The sequence below is a fragment of the Neodiprion fabricii genome, chromosome 1 (genome assembly GCF_021155785.1).
Source record: "Neodiprion fabricii isolate iyNeoFabr1 chromosome 1, iyNeoFabr1.1, whole genome shotgun sequence".
Taxonomy (NCBI): Eukaryota; Metazoa; Arthropoda; class Insecta; order Hymenoptera; family Diprionidae; genus Neodiprion; species Neodiprion fabricii.
In genome coordinates, this window is record NC_060239.1 from 18,512,060 (window position 1) to 18,527,266 (window position 15,207).

The 15,207-nt window shown below is 38.8% G+C and overlaps 1 protein-coding gene across 5 annotated transcripts in view; it reads right to left on the reverse strand.

Annotated features, from left to right (window-relative positions):
- LOC124177821 (two pore potassium channel protein sup-9) overlaps nucleotides 1-15,207 on the reverse strand; it is an 854,038-nt gene that overhangs the window by 709,140 nt on the left and 129,691 nt on the right. For 4 of the 5 annotated variants that reach the window (XM_046560786.1, XM_046560962.1, XM_046560702.1 and 1 more), the window contains one exon: nucleotides 1,278-1,339. The exons of the other annotated variant lie outside the window; for it this stretch is intronic. The gene's annotated coding sequence lies outside the window, so the exon portion shown is untranslated. The remainder of the gene's footprint in view (nucleotides 1-1,277; nucleotides 1,340-15,207) is intronic. 5 annotated transcript variants of the gene reach the window in all.

Sequence of the window (15,207 nt, forward strand, 5' to 3'; positions counted from 1 at the left end):
TTCAATTGATAAATATATAAATTATATATTTTTTTAGATTTAAAAATATTTCAGGCACCATTTGGAACGAAAAAACTCGGAAGTTGTTACCAAGAAAGTAGTTTAATAAATAACAAGCTGCACAAACAATGTGAGACGTCCAGCGTTTTAGCGTGCATTATAGGGTCAAAATGCGAATGGAGTCCATGTGGACCCTACATGGTCCTTCTAGGATTAAGGAGATACATACCTCCAGTGCTGGTAAAAATTGATGTTTGTGTGGTTGTATTTTATGGACTGTATTGTGAAAAATAACACAAAACATTGATCACAGATTACTTATTGCTCGTTCAAAGGTGAGAAGAAATTCTTTTTGTGCGTAAATTCGGTTGCGTAAAATGGTACTTTTTGATCTAGTGTGCATAAAATCGAAAAGTCGATCTCAACCCATTTGACGCTAAAATAAGCTGTGCAATTACCCGAATGGTGTATCCTTACGGCGTTCACGTGAATAATAATATAATTATAACGTATCACATGTAATACTGATTATTGTGTTTTCATATAGTTCATGAATACCTTCCGTTGTTTTTTATTTTATTTTTTTTAATTCTACACATTTATAGAAGCCAGTAATTATGTGAGTGTTTATACTAATTTTGAATATTGAAAACCACTCTTGACATTCGTTTATCGTTACACTTACATCGAACATGAGAAATAGAATTATTACGATGCAAAATTCTGGTTATGTCAGTCCTTTTATATTATTACTTTCCTTAAATAAACAGGTATGTACGTACACATAGATTTCGATAGTTAATTTGACCTCTACATTTGATTTAATATAGATTTTTATATATAGCGCGGCAAACTTTTTCCAAAATGGTTATTGCTATATACATAGTTTTGTTTCAAACGGTTGATGAAACAGTAAAAATGGCAATAAGGAAATTTGCAGAGCATAAAATTTCCACTTATCTTTATGTGAATTTCTGTTCCATAAAATTATTTATAAAACAAAACAGTTTGGTGCGGTATGAATAAAAACCTATGCACTATACAGAAAGAAGTTCTCAACAAAAGTTTCAGGGGATCTTATCATCTACGAAAACGATCGCTACTAGTTTTGTCGTACGATGCATAGTACACGAGATATTTGATAAAACGTGTTTCTAAAAATGGCGGCTGAGGCGCAACCGCCCCCATCCCGCTAATTTGAATTTACAGTTAGGGAACACCCCCGAATATTTTCCAACAAAAAAATCGATAATGTAGAAGATTGCAGAAAAAAGTACCTGTCTCTTGGACTAGTTGCGCTTCACGGGCTGCATGATCACGTCAGTATAAGTTGATGGATCTGGAAAATTCAAAAAAGTGTTTGTACAATAATGATTTCTTTATAGTCTTTGGAGCCAAATTTTTTAACTTTAATAAGAAACAAGCATTTGATGACATTTTTAAGGTTGAAGAACTATTTTCATCGAAAATTTTATTCTTTTTCGATTCATAAAAAATGTATGAGATAAAATATCAAAATAATGGCTTAACAGACTGTGTCGCCAACCGACAACACCTAATGAATCCTCTTCATGTCGCAAGAGTTTCAGTAGATAAATCGCATGCGTAAGGTAGTGGAGAAACGGGGACGAGAGAGTAGGACGAGATGTCTTGCACGGCTCTCATCGTCAAAGACCCGTGAGCTCCGTAATGCAGACAAGTGGCTTGGAAATACCAAGGTGACCAAGAGTCCGTAGGAGCGAGCCTACGAGAAGCGAGTCTACGAGTTGGTGGTGCGGTCTCGGCATCTTTCTGAGGAAGAGACGGCTGAAAGACCGTACATGCACATCACAAGCGAGCCAGGCGTGAGGTAACGCGATTGGGCGTCTTTGCCAGCAAAGCAGTGCTGCATTGTACTAGCATCTGGAGGTAACGGATAGCGAGCCTGTGCTGCGCTTGCGCGGGAGCGAGTGTGCGTGCCGAGCTGGGGCATTCGAGTGGCGTAGAAGCAAGCGGACACTTGCGGCTCTAGCGCCGACTAGAGCAGATATCGAACGAGTTCGACTTCGCAAGTGAGACCTGCGATAGCCCCTCTTATCGTCAGGTGTTATGCGGCTACACATTTTTCTCGAAACAGTCCAGAGCATTTAGATGAAAATCAGCCGGAATAAAGAAGTTTTTGGAGACAGCAAATATCGAGATGCGGTTTTCTGCATTGTGTTCAGGAAGGTCCCAGAAAAAAAGTCTATATCGTCTGGTGGGGCCATTTTTCAAAAAATGCATTCTGGGCCAATAAATGCATTTTGCAATATTATGAGAACGACTGGAATCTCGGAAAAATCGCTCGGAAATCGTTACTCGGGGGTATTTGGGGATGCTGAATGCAATTCTGGCGTTAGAATTATCCGGGGGCGTTCAGGGGTGGCTCTGCGGGGGCGCCCGGGGGGTGATTGGGGGGAAAATTGCAGCGTCCATGAAAACAAATGAAAATCGTTACTCGGGGGTTTTCGGGGATGCTGAATTCAATTCTGGCATCAGAACTATCCAGGGGTATAAATTATAAGAATTTTAATTCAATATTGTATCATATTACACATATTATAAAAAAAATTGGTTCGGAAATCTTTCCTGCCTGAAAATTGGATTCGAAAAAGGCGCCAAAACTATCGAGAGAGTACAGTATCGTTACCGCGGGTACCGGCGTGAACAGAAATTTTCTGTATCGACTGGAGAGAAAAAATACAGTAATACCCCGACTTACGCTACCTTGACATACGCGAATTCGGAGTTACACGATTTTTTAATTTTCCCATCTATTCGTTTTTTGTGTGAACGCCGCGCAGTCAAGGTCAAATTTGAACAGAAATTTCACAAAAAACTTTAATAGCGTCTGGAAAAAACTCTGTCCATTTTTTTTCTCAACTGAGACTCAGGCGGAATCAGTGCCAGGGCTTGATGAAATTGGTAATGTGATAAAAGACGTTGTCGAACTTGGTAGACAAATAAATTTTGAAGTGGATAGTGATGACGTTCAAGAATTGCTGGATTCGCACAATCAGGATCTTACAATTGATTGAATTCGGATTGTGTTTATACAGTTTATAATAATATAATTTGTCACATTATCTACAATTAGCTACACATTTATTTCCTATATTATTGTTTTATTCAGTCTCCGGTCCCAATTAAACATACTTTGCATGTCTTTATATGCAAAATTGTACTCCGACTTACGCGAATTCGACTTACATGGATAGCGCTCGATCCTACCTATCGCGTAAGTCTGGGGTATCACTGTATAGGACTAGTTACCGCGCGCAATCGGCATCTGTGTGGCATCAGTATTACATCAGTCGTTTGAGACCACGTTGTTTTTTTGAAATACGTCAGTACAGTGCTGAAGTAATCAAGTATTTGGATTTTGGACGTTTTTTTTGGTGTTTGAACTCTGTCCCGCACTTTTGTAAGTCATCGTTTGGTGATAGTTCAGAATTTCGATAATATTTTTGTCACTCAGTTGATTTAATATTTAATCGTTGATAGTTCAGGTGTTCGAGGATTCGTTTTTGAACGTAATCGAATATTGGCTTGACCTTACGATGGATGTTTCTGGAAATAGCAGAAGCCGTGATAGTGAAGAGGTATGTATCTTTTATGGGATATTTTATGCGAAGCACTTTCAGCATATGATTGGTACGTGGCCATACAGAAGGGAGAGTATTATTGTCTGTATTCAAGGTTTTCTCGGAACGAACATTATGAAAAAGTTTAAAGTCATGGAAAGTAACTTAGAAATCCCCTTTTTGGCGTTATTGACCATGTACATTATTCATAACTAGTTTTGATTCCCTGGAATATTGACGGATTTGTGTTTTTTAGATGGAAGACTTGGGAGAAGAAAGATTTTGCTACATTTGCCGCTATGTAGAGAGTCGGCCTGTCTTCTCCAGCCTTGGCAGCCCCCTAATAGAACTAAAAGCGACTGAAATCCGGACGTTAATCAACACATCCCAAGACCGTATGGACGATGATTTCCATGATATTATCTCAGAGATAAGGGTAATAAATGAACATAAAACCTGTTATAAAAAGTACAATCATTCAATTTATAAAAATGCTGCCCAAAAACAAAAAATCTCGGAAAAAGATGCAGGAGAGGGGTCTTCTAAAAATATAAGTGTAGAGGAAGAGAGCAATGATGATGGGTTCCAGTGGACAAAAAAAAGGTTTTACTTGCACCTATGCGATTCCGACGAAAAAAAGCCGTAGGCACAAATGGAGAGAAGTGAAGAGTCGTAATGTGAAGGAGTTGATTGTTGAAGCTCTAGTCTACCCTGATTGTCAATACGATGAGGTTAAAAAACAAGAGACTCTCCAGCGAATTGAAAATGTACCAAATTTCGAGACTATAGGTGCTGTGTACCACAAGAACTGTTACAATGAAATTTGTATCCCTGTAAACCATCCTCATCATACAGTAGACCTCACAGCTAACATAGACCAGGCGTTTGATTCCATTATAAAGTATATCGATGACCAAAAACAAACTCAATTTACTTTAAAAGAATTAGTACAACAGCTACCAGATGACATTTATAAGCCCTCTGAACGCACAATTTTGGATCGCTTGAAGACCTATTATGGGGATCAGAACCTGGTAGTAATTGGAAAGCAAAAATCTTCTACACTCATTTGTGTTTCGTCGAAAGGATTGTACCGATGCTCTGAATGAAAGCTGGCAAAGAAAAAACCCAGATGAAGATCCCGATATAGAGGAATTAAAAAAAGCTGCTGCAGCCATTATCAAGGAAGTTCGTCAAGAAGAGTGCGATTTTACTCGGTATCCACAAGGCGACACGACGCTAGACAATTTGTATGAAAAAGTACCGCCAAAACTCAAACTGTTTTTGAATTCTCCGTTACGTCCAGCATACCACTTCTCTTTATTTTTCCTACTCGCTAACTCTCCCACAGTTCTTACATGAATCTCATGGTCTCTGTCCTGTCCTCTTATCTCTACGTAGTCTCACGCTATTCACTATCGCGCTTACTCATCAAATTCTATTCCCTACCTTTAGCATCTTCAGACCTTTTCTGCATCCGTACGTTTCAAGTCTCGAGCTATACTCCTATTCTAACTCTCGACAACTCCACATCTGGACTTCTTATATATCTTTCGCACAGCACAATTCATTCCTACCGGTATCTCAACTTCTACGCAATAAACATATAATCGATTTATCAAACATACTCCAGTTTATTCAACCCTCATCCTGATTTCCGGTTGACCTGGAAGGTAAAAGCGAAGCCAACCAGTTTAATCCTACTGCTCAGGAGTGAACTCTACACACGGACGTAACATCTCTAATTTTAAATACTCACGGAAAGCAAGAAAAAAGGAACAATTATGAGCAAATTATTGCATCGGTGGCTCATGTTGTCATGTCTGCGATCTGCCCAAGATATTGTTTGTCTCCACTCATGTTATCACTAGCTGTAGCCCTTCACCGAGAATTTGGTACGAAAAACATAATCGAGATGCTCCATTCATGTGGTTTGACTGTATCATACAAAGAGACCAAAACGTATGAAATGTCCGCGGCCAAGCATATGGAAATGTCTTCAAAGCCAGGGACGTTCATCCAACTCGTGTGGGATAATTGTGACAGCAACAATAAAACTATACTTGAAGGCCATTTTCACGTTGCTGATGAAATTGCCATAATTACACCTTCATCAAGTGTACTACCTCGAAAGCCCATACCAAGACCGAAAAATATTTCCGCCAAAGAAATGGAAATGCTTGATAATATAAAAATACTTCCGTATACATTAAAACCAGCTGATGGATTGGCAAACATTAAGATACAACCTGAAAATCTTGATGTAAATTTAAAATTTACAGAGGCCACAAAAATCGCAGCATTCTGGATTTCACAAAAATATTAGGACCCAGAGATGCCCCTGGGGTGGAACGGTTTTATAGAGGTTAACTGCCGAAGAAGATTATGAAGTTTCATTAATCCAATTTTTGCGGTTTATCAATGCCAAACCTAATGATTATGACACCTTATTTATGACAATTATGAAAAGTGTCGCTCAAGCTGAAAAACATGAAATGAAAACTTGTATTCTAATCTTCGATCAACAGTTATACTGGAAAGCCCGCGATATTGTGGCAGCGAAGCTTATTTCAAATGATATTCTCATCTTTATCAGACTTGGCGGGTTTCATACTCTCTTATCGTTCTTGGGTTGCATAGGTGTAGTTATGAGAAATACAGGACTCCATGAAGCTCTCTGTTCAATCTATGGAGATACTATTGTCAAGAAAATATTAGTTGGTAAGCAATACTCTCGGGCAATACGGTGTCATACTCTCACGTTAACTGCAATTGTCAAAAAATATTTGATGTTGCCAAGGTCAATGATCATTTCAAATCGGCACTTGAAGACCTGGAAAGTGAATTTTATGAAATGCCAGGAAGCATGGAAGATTTAGTGAAATCTGACGAATTCAAAAACTCAGTCAACGCAATTGAGGATATTTTTGAAAAAATTGAACATAATAATAGTACTTGTAAATTGTGGATAACCTATTTTCGGATGATATTGCTTGTTAAAGATTTTATATTCACCGAAAAAAGTGGAGACTGGGATTTGCATGTCAGTACCTTGGAAAAAATGATTCCCTTTTTCCACTCAACAGGCCACTTCAATTATGCCAAATCGGGCCAAATTTATATCCAAGATTGTAAGGATTTGCCAAAATGCATGGATCCGGATGAGTATAAAATATTGACCAAACAGGGGTACTGGACGTGTCGACGAACCAAAAAATTCTTTTTCGGAATTTTTACAGACCAGACTATCGAACAGACACTAATGAAAAGAAGTAAATTGAAGGGAGGGTTGTTTTAGAGAGGAGTGACGCCTAGTGTTGCTTATCAGTGGCTCATGGGGAGTGCCGCCACGAGTGACTGCTTGATGGCCTTGGAAAAATTTACGAAAATCACGATGGATAAAAACTTTCAGCATAAGGACTCCCGCGATTCTATGCTCATCCGAGACCAGAAAGATTTACAGTAACTGGACGAATTGTTTACACAGTTCTGCCCTTTTCCAGATGTGGACAATATAACCAATATTGCCAATTGCCAATTGCCAAAGTAACCTGTTATAGAGCTTTTGAAAAAGGACTTCAGACTATGCAGGAAATTGTAGGGAGCAACTTCAAGGAATTGAAACTCTCTTTGACCAAAAAAATTACTTGCATCGGGGCTGAGAAGTGTAGCGTTAAAGTTGGTCAACACAAGTTTTCTAACGTAGATCCCCTCATATTATTTCATAGAATTCTCACACTCAATAAGCCGAAAAGTATGGAATTTTATTTAACATTTGAATTGACAGCTTACCCACCGGCTGTGTTTGACAAGAACGGAATGAGGTAGAATGAAAAATCAAAATTGTATCAACTTTTTGAAGAAAGATCAGTAAGTGTCAGAAGTGACGACACACAGTATATTATTGATGGTAGCATGCTTCTACATAAAGTTAGATGGAAAAAGGGTGAGAACATGTTAAAAATATGCAACCGGTATGTTCGATACTTGAAGAGAGCATTTGGGAACAGAGTTTTTGTTGTTTTCGATGGATACAACCAAACCACCACTAAATCGACGGAAAGAAATCGGCGATGTATGCACAAAAATTTCGCCACCGTACGCATGGCTCCAGATTCTTGGAAGGTCATGACGGTGAGCGCAAGTATAACTCAAGACAAATTTTTAGAGAATTGCAAAAATAAGTCACAGCTCATTAAATTTCTCCAGGAGGAATTGAAAGCGGCTAATATAATATCTCAGCAGAGTGTAGCTGATGCGGATGTTACGCCCCGACGTACCGCCTTGGCGTAACTTTTTCAAAATTCCATTTCATTTCATTGCTTTAATTTCTTCAATGCACAGATATCATTTCATCAAAATCTCATATTCTAATAACGGCGAGTTCCACCCCTCCTGGCAAAAGTCACGTAGAGACCAACGATGATCCCTAGTATAAGGTTCAACTTTATTCTATTTATCTGGTACCAAGAACTGAGATGAGAGACTGCTGAGTTAGTATCAGTAGCGCTCAGCCTGGAAATATTCCTCTTTTTAAATTAAAATTATAATCAATAACTAGGATAAACCACTACCTTCAGAACCATCAAATTAAAATAGATTACTCATTGGAATGTATGAATGAATGTGTGAACATTGCATGCAGATATCTTTTGTTTATATTTTCAATGTGTCACCGACGAGATTGAGAATCGTCGGAACACCGTCGAAGAGCGAGAAGTAACGCTGACCATGTGGATTTGGGCACCAGGAGGTCGCCCTCGCACCTCATTGGCTAATTACCGTTGTAACTAATTACAACTGCAGCTCCTTGGACCCTCGGGCCCAAGAAGCCGCGTCTTTTTCGTCTGTCAAGTCGCGAAGTGCGTGGACGTAAACCCGGATTAGCCCTCTCGAGCAATAGTAGTGTTTGGAAAATCTTAATTGTGACCGGCCTAAAGTCTCGCGCTAATTCGTTAAATTCGAGCTTCAGTTAATCTGTTAATTGCAAAAGACTCGCTATCTTCTACATTTCCATCTTTTCTGTTCTTTGCTAAATCTTGTCATTTCGTGAATAGACATTTTTATGCAGTTCCATTTTCCTTAATTAAATCCAAGTTCGGCCCTGATTCAAACTGAATCAGGTAATCTTAAATAATAATAATAATAATTACACTATCATTTCCAATAAATAAATCGTTCCAATTAATTTCATCATACATTAAAATCAGAAAACAGACACTTTCAATTATAACTCTCGGTAACAAGATATCACTCTAAATTTACAAAGACTTAGTGACCAACGTTCTACATCACTCGATTCATCAACTATTCCAAATTTGAGGTGAGGCCCCTGGTCCAACATTCTACCGACGCAGACCGACACGATCCGACGGCTCTCAATCTCGTCGACCGAATCACCCAAAAGCTAAGTCAATCCGAGTGTAAATCTTCTAAATTAGACGAATTCTTGTTCACCTTGATAATCAAAACTACTTCAGTAAATTCACAAAAAACCAGCATAGAATTGGTGGCTAGCTTCACTACCCCCAATTAAATTCCACTTATTGTTTCCAAGAATTCACAAATAAGACTAAACGATTAAATATATATATATTAAATATATATATTAAATATATAGATATATTATATTAAACGATTTAAGATAATCTAAAAAGAGAGATACAATACAATACAATACAATACAATATTCACGACCAGCTAGTTATAACCATCGTTCAGAGTAGATGTTCCTGGTACCAAATAATATTATCTTCTAGAATAGTATAACACGCGATTTTTATTCAATTTGAAAACTTTATAAATTGTTATTTTTGGCTCATATATATTTTTATCACCATCGATTGTTACCAGATATTTCAATAACTAAATTGAACCAGAATATACTACATCTTTTACCAGTTAAATCTATTTAAACATTTATTTTGAGCGACCCTCTTCCCATTTTCTTTATTATAAAATAGCCTCAACTATTTAAACAAACCTCACAGACCTGTACAGGTCTATAGCAACACGATCCTACAAATTACCGGCTTACCGGAAGGTAAGTCTTTCTCTTAGTTTCAATTATTATTCACTGTCGTTACGTGGGAGCTAGATTATTCAATTAATCATCAACTACCACCGCTCAGTTTCACCCTCACCCCCACGTAACACGGATGTTGATATTGTGCTCAAGGCCATTGAAACTGCTTCTGGAAGCCCAAACAATAAAGTGGTCATTGTTTCAGAAGATACTGACGTCCTAAAAATTCTTGCTGCTCGCACTCCACCGATTCTGGAAGTCTTTTTGCTGAAGCCCTCTTACTCCAAAGCACTTGATGTTGTGTATTCTTCCGAAAGCTTAGCATCCAGAAGTGCATGCATCAGGTCTCACATATTACTTCTACATGCGTTCACGAGATGTGACACAACGTCAGCATTTTTCTATCGGGGAAAAGTAAAATTCTGTGATATTTTTGAGAAATCCGATGATTTACGGGGATTAGCAGAAATATTTAAGCAAAACTGTGTACCTATCGATAATTTAATAGATAATGGGCTTCGGTTGGCTTTAGGTCTTTACAGGGCACCCAAAGAGTTTCGCACGAGCGATAAACCTGCGATTGAGCTCGTCCAAAGCTATCGAGCAAAAATGTATGCTGAAGCCAGCAATTCAAAAAGAGTCGATCCTGCACGCATAATCCCGACTGTGAATGCGTTGACCGAAAATATCAAGCGTGTCTACTTCCAAGATTAGGCTTGGTACACTTCACAAGGTCAAGACGAGACCTTAGATCCGTTGGAATGGGGGTGGGAATTGGTGAATGGAGAGCTCAGTCCTGTCACCATGACCCAAGGAGCCGAGGAAATTTTGAGCAGTATTTCTTGTGCCTGTGAAACTTATTGTGGCACAAAGTGTAGTTGCCGAAGAAGTGGATTGGAGTGCTCACTTGCATGCAAGCATTGCGATGGCAATTCTTCCAATCGAGAGACACTTCGAACCAGCCCGAGGACAGTGATGAGGAAGAGTATGAAGAAGGAGAAGAAGAAGAGTTTCAAGAAGAAGAAGTTTAGTATTTCTGTTAAAAATTGAACTTTGCGATGGATAATTCAATATTAATAGAAACTCCTACGATTTAACATTTAAATAAAGTGTTATTTTCATAATTTGTGATTTTTCACTTTCTCCATTACCTTTTCCCGTAGAGCAACCGGAAGCAATTTGTTTGTAATATATGTAATATGATTCAAGATTTAATTAAAATTTTTATGATTCATACCCCCGGATAATTGTAACGCCAGAATTCAATTCAGCATCCCCAAAACCCCTCGCGTAACGATTTTCGTTTGTTTTCATGGACGCTGCAATCCCCCCCCGCCCCCAATCACCCCCGGGCGCCCCCGCAGAACCACCACCGAACGCCCCCGGGTGATTCCACCGCCAGAATCGAATTCAGCATCCCCAAAAACCCCCGAGTAACGATTTCCGAGCGATTTTTCCGAATTTCCAGTCGTTCTCATAATATTGCAAGTAATTATGAAATTGCAAAATGCATTTATTGGCCCAGAATGTATTTTTCGAAAAATGGCCACACCAGACGATATAGACTTTTTCCTGGGACCTTTCTGAACACAATGCAGAAAACCGCATCTCGATATCTGCTGTCTCCAAAAATTTCCGATTTATTTCCTATCTTTCCTGGACTAAAAGCACGGCAACCGCGGAGGTGAACAGCCTACCAACGGTGGTCTACCACCCTAACCACTACGGGCGTATGAGTCCTACCCCGAGATTCGTTCCGCGAAACGTAAGCCCCTGCGTTCGTGAGAGACCTAGGTACAACAACGACGAGTTCAAAACACAAATACGAGAAGTTGATCATTTGCACCCGTTACCCAGAGCCGCGTCGAAAATACAGAAGGCGGTTCAGACAGTCACGGATTTTCCCGGATGATCGGGATTGCACAGAAACTGACTTTACGTCTTGGGTCGATCATCGCCGAACGGCAGAGGGCTGGACGAAACACACCTGTGCTCATTCAGCTCAGTGGTACGGTACGATGGTGTGAATTTTCCAATGTCTTCAGACGAAATTCCAAAATTTGAAAAACCTAATGAACTTTCAATTAATGTTTACGGTATAGATCGTACCGAAAAACAAAAGCATAATGAACTTGTACCCGTTTCTTTGAGCCGAAACAGGTCTGATAAGCTTGTAATTCATCTTACAGAGTTAGAAACTAAAATCGTTGACGATAATGACGATGATGATGATGATGATGACGATAATGATGATATAGAAAAGCATGAAAAGAATGTAGTAAATCATTTTTCACGGCTAACAAAATCTCAAATTACTGGCCACCGTGCTTGTATATGGTTGTCCTATAGTTGTCTGAAACAGTTTTGATCTGAAAGATGTTTGTCAGAGTACAGAGCTGATTGCATGAATTTGAACGAAACAAAAGTTATTTTACCAAAAGAAGAGAACAAGATTTTAAAATTCATAAATTTTAAACACAAAGAAACCGTTCCGTTCTGCATCTAGGCGGACCTTGAATGATGACTACAACCTACTCTTGAAAGTATCGGGAAAAAAAGAACAGTTTGCAAAAAACATATTCCGTATAGTATAGCTTACTATCCGTATTACGTATTCAACGATTCAATTTACACATTCAAAATTAATCGTGAAGAGACTTGCATCCAATGGTTTGTGGATGAGTGAGAGAAATTGGCATATTCGTCAGCAGTATATTTCAAAACTGTTGTATCTATGGAACCACTCAATTTTAATGAAATCGACGAATCTCATTCTACAACAGTATGTCATATTTGTGAAAAACCGTTCACGCTCGAAGACGTGAAACATAGCGATCACTGTCCTGCAACAGGAAAGTACCGTAGTGCTACGCATCAAGACTGTAATCTAAATCATCAAAACTCTCGTACTATCCTAGTGATATTCCACAATCTGTCAGGCCACGATTCACATTTTTTGATTTGTAAGTATTTTTTTTTTTTTTAAATATATTTTAACGAGATATAGAGAGAGATGTTATGTATACAAGGAGAAGGTTAAGAATTTGAGCCGGTAACCATAATAAAATGGACAGGCATACAAAAAACAAGAACGATGATGAATACGAGAGTTACATCCGAGATTGAATTGAATAAATCGAATATACCTCATCAGTTCTCAGTTAACTAAACATAGATTAAAACAAATTTATTTGTTGATAACAAAAAGCAAAAAGAAAGAAGAACCTGGATAGGCATTGTAATTGTTTCACCAAGAAAAAATTTCAGTTAGAAAAAATAAACAATTTCATGAAGTGATTTTCTCAGTTCATAATCAACTATTTATTTTCAAATTCTTTTCAATGAAATTGAAGTTATCAAATTAACGTTTTTCTACTTCCTTTTTAGTAATCGGATAACAATCGAACATGTTTGGTTTCTTTTGGATTAAGTATAATAGAAAAATGAGCATACATAGGATTTGAAATTTTTTTTCCGACTTATAGTTCTATTTATTATTTGCAGATGCATTTTGGATAAGCAGAACGACTTGGCTGACCCATGTTGCATGATTTTGTCTAATTTAACGCGAGCGCATTCTCTGACAGAAAGAATTTTAGCGGTAGTTAATAATAGCATAATCCATTCATTACATTTAAAATTACACGCTCATACATTCATCCCACAATCACACACAAAGTAAAATACGCCGCGGAATATTATTACAATTGATCAAGTATCACATAATCAGAATTCAAATTTCATAGATTGAGGGAATTAGCACGGGTCAGAATATAGAATCGTCTTTTAAAATAACGAAATAGTTTAAAAGTTAGAAATAAATTAGAAATAACTCAGCCCTTTGTTACGTATTTAGCAGCAGTTTTGTCGTGTGAATAACCAGTTGTTATTGGCTTTCGATGGTATCAGATGATTTTCGATATCGTTCTCGGAGTTTTGGGATCAGATCAACTGTTGGAAACGACAGTGATATGTGTGCACGTTTTTTGACGTTTTGACACTCCAGTTTGGCGTCACGCATCTGCGGCGGGTGTTTGTGTGAGTGTGGTGCGAGTGGGGTCTGTGCTTGGATTCGAGGAGCCCAGTGTATGTCTGTATCTCCAACAATACGGACAAACCGTTCAAAACCATCATTTTTGTATAAATAAAGCTTATACATTTGCACATTCATTCACGCAAATAATAATCACCTTATTGTGTTCCCACCGACTTCCCAACAGGTTATGGGCTCAGGGGTCGCGTTACAGTGAAAATTACACGGGTAGAAATTTATTGAAGTGCGATTATTTTCTCACGAAAGTCTGGCGCGCGTGTGTGTACGAAAAGTGATTTCGGGGTACGAAAATGGCGGGCAGTTGAAAGTTGTCGATAGATGAAGTAAACAATGATAATTATCAGACATGGAAATACAGGCTCGAAATTTACTTGCATAAAGAAGGCCTGTGGGGTGTGGGAACGGGCGTGATACCAGAGGAACGACAGTAGTATCGCGACGCGAATTCGCTCAGTGGAGAACGCGAAACGGTAGAGTCCGCGCTACCATAGGTCTCCTCATGGAAGATGGCCAGCTCGTCCACGTGTAGAGTGCAACCACAAGTAAGCAAGCATGGGATGCACTCAAGAATTACCATGAGAAGGCAAAATTAACGAGTAAAGTGAAAATTTCGCGGAAAATATGTGAACTCAAATACACCGATAGGGAGGACATGGAAGCGCATGTCAGTGCCATGTTAGGTTTAGTGGCAAAGTTAACGGCATTCGGAGAACTCGCAGAAAATCTCGTTGTAGACATGATGCTTAGCAGTCCGCCTAACTCCTATAGCACGCTTATCACAGCACTCGAAACCAGAGAGGAAGTTGATCTAACGTTGAGTCTCGTAAAAGGAAAAATTATTGACGAGTACAAGAGACGTAAGCTGCATAGCCTGAGTGGCGAATCAGATTCTGCGTTAAAAACCACACACAAAAAAAACGCGAAGGTGACTACAGCGTGTTTCTTTTGTAAGAAAGTCGGTCATGCAAAACAAGATTGCAGAAGATACATCAAGTGGAAAAAGAGTAAAGAATCTGCTAACAGTCGAGTCTGAGATGCCGTCGAAAAATTCAGCCGAGAACAATTTTTCAAGACATTAAAGAAAAGTGATCGAGAAACAGTTAAAGTGGCCAATGGCAGTCCAGCAAAAGTGTATCTTGTCGGTGAGGGCGAAGTGCAGTGCGTAGGGGACGATGAAAAAGTGATAATTAAAGACGTGTTGTATATACCGAGTTTACAAGGAAGCTTATTGTCGGTAAGTGCCCTCGACCAAAAGGGGTATAAGCTACACTTCGAAAATAAACACTGTCGCATCACGTGGAACGGGGCCGTCATCGCTATAGAGACTGAGCGCGAGTGTGAGTAGCGCCACGAGCGGCCAAATCCGTCCCTATCGGCAGGACTTTCACTAACGTTGAAGAGTATTCTTGTGGTCATTTGTCATCATTTTTCCGAAAAAAAACAAATATTCGTACCCAGAAAATGCCTCCTTCCAGTGAAAGAAAAGACAAGGCTAGCTTTAAAACGATTGGTTGATTCCGGCGTAG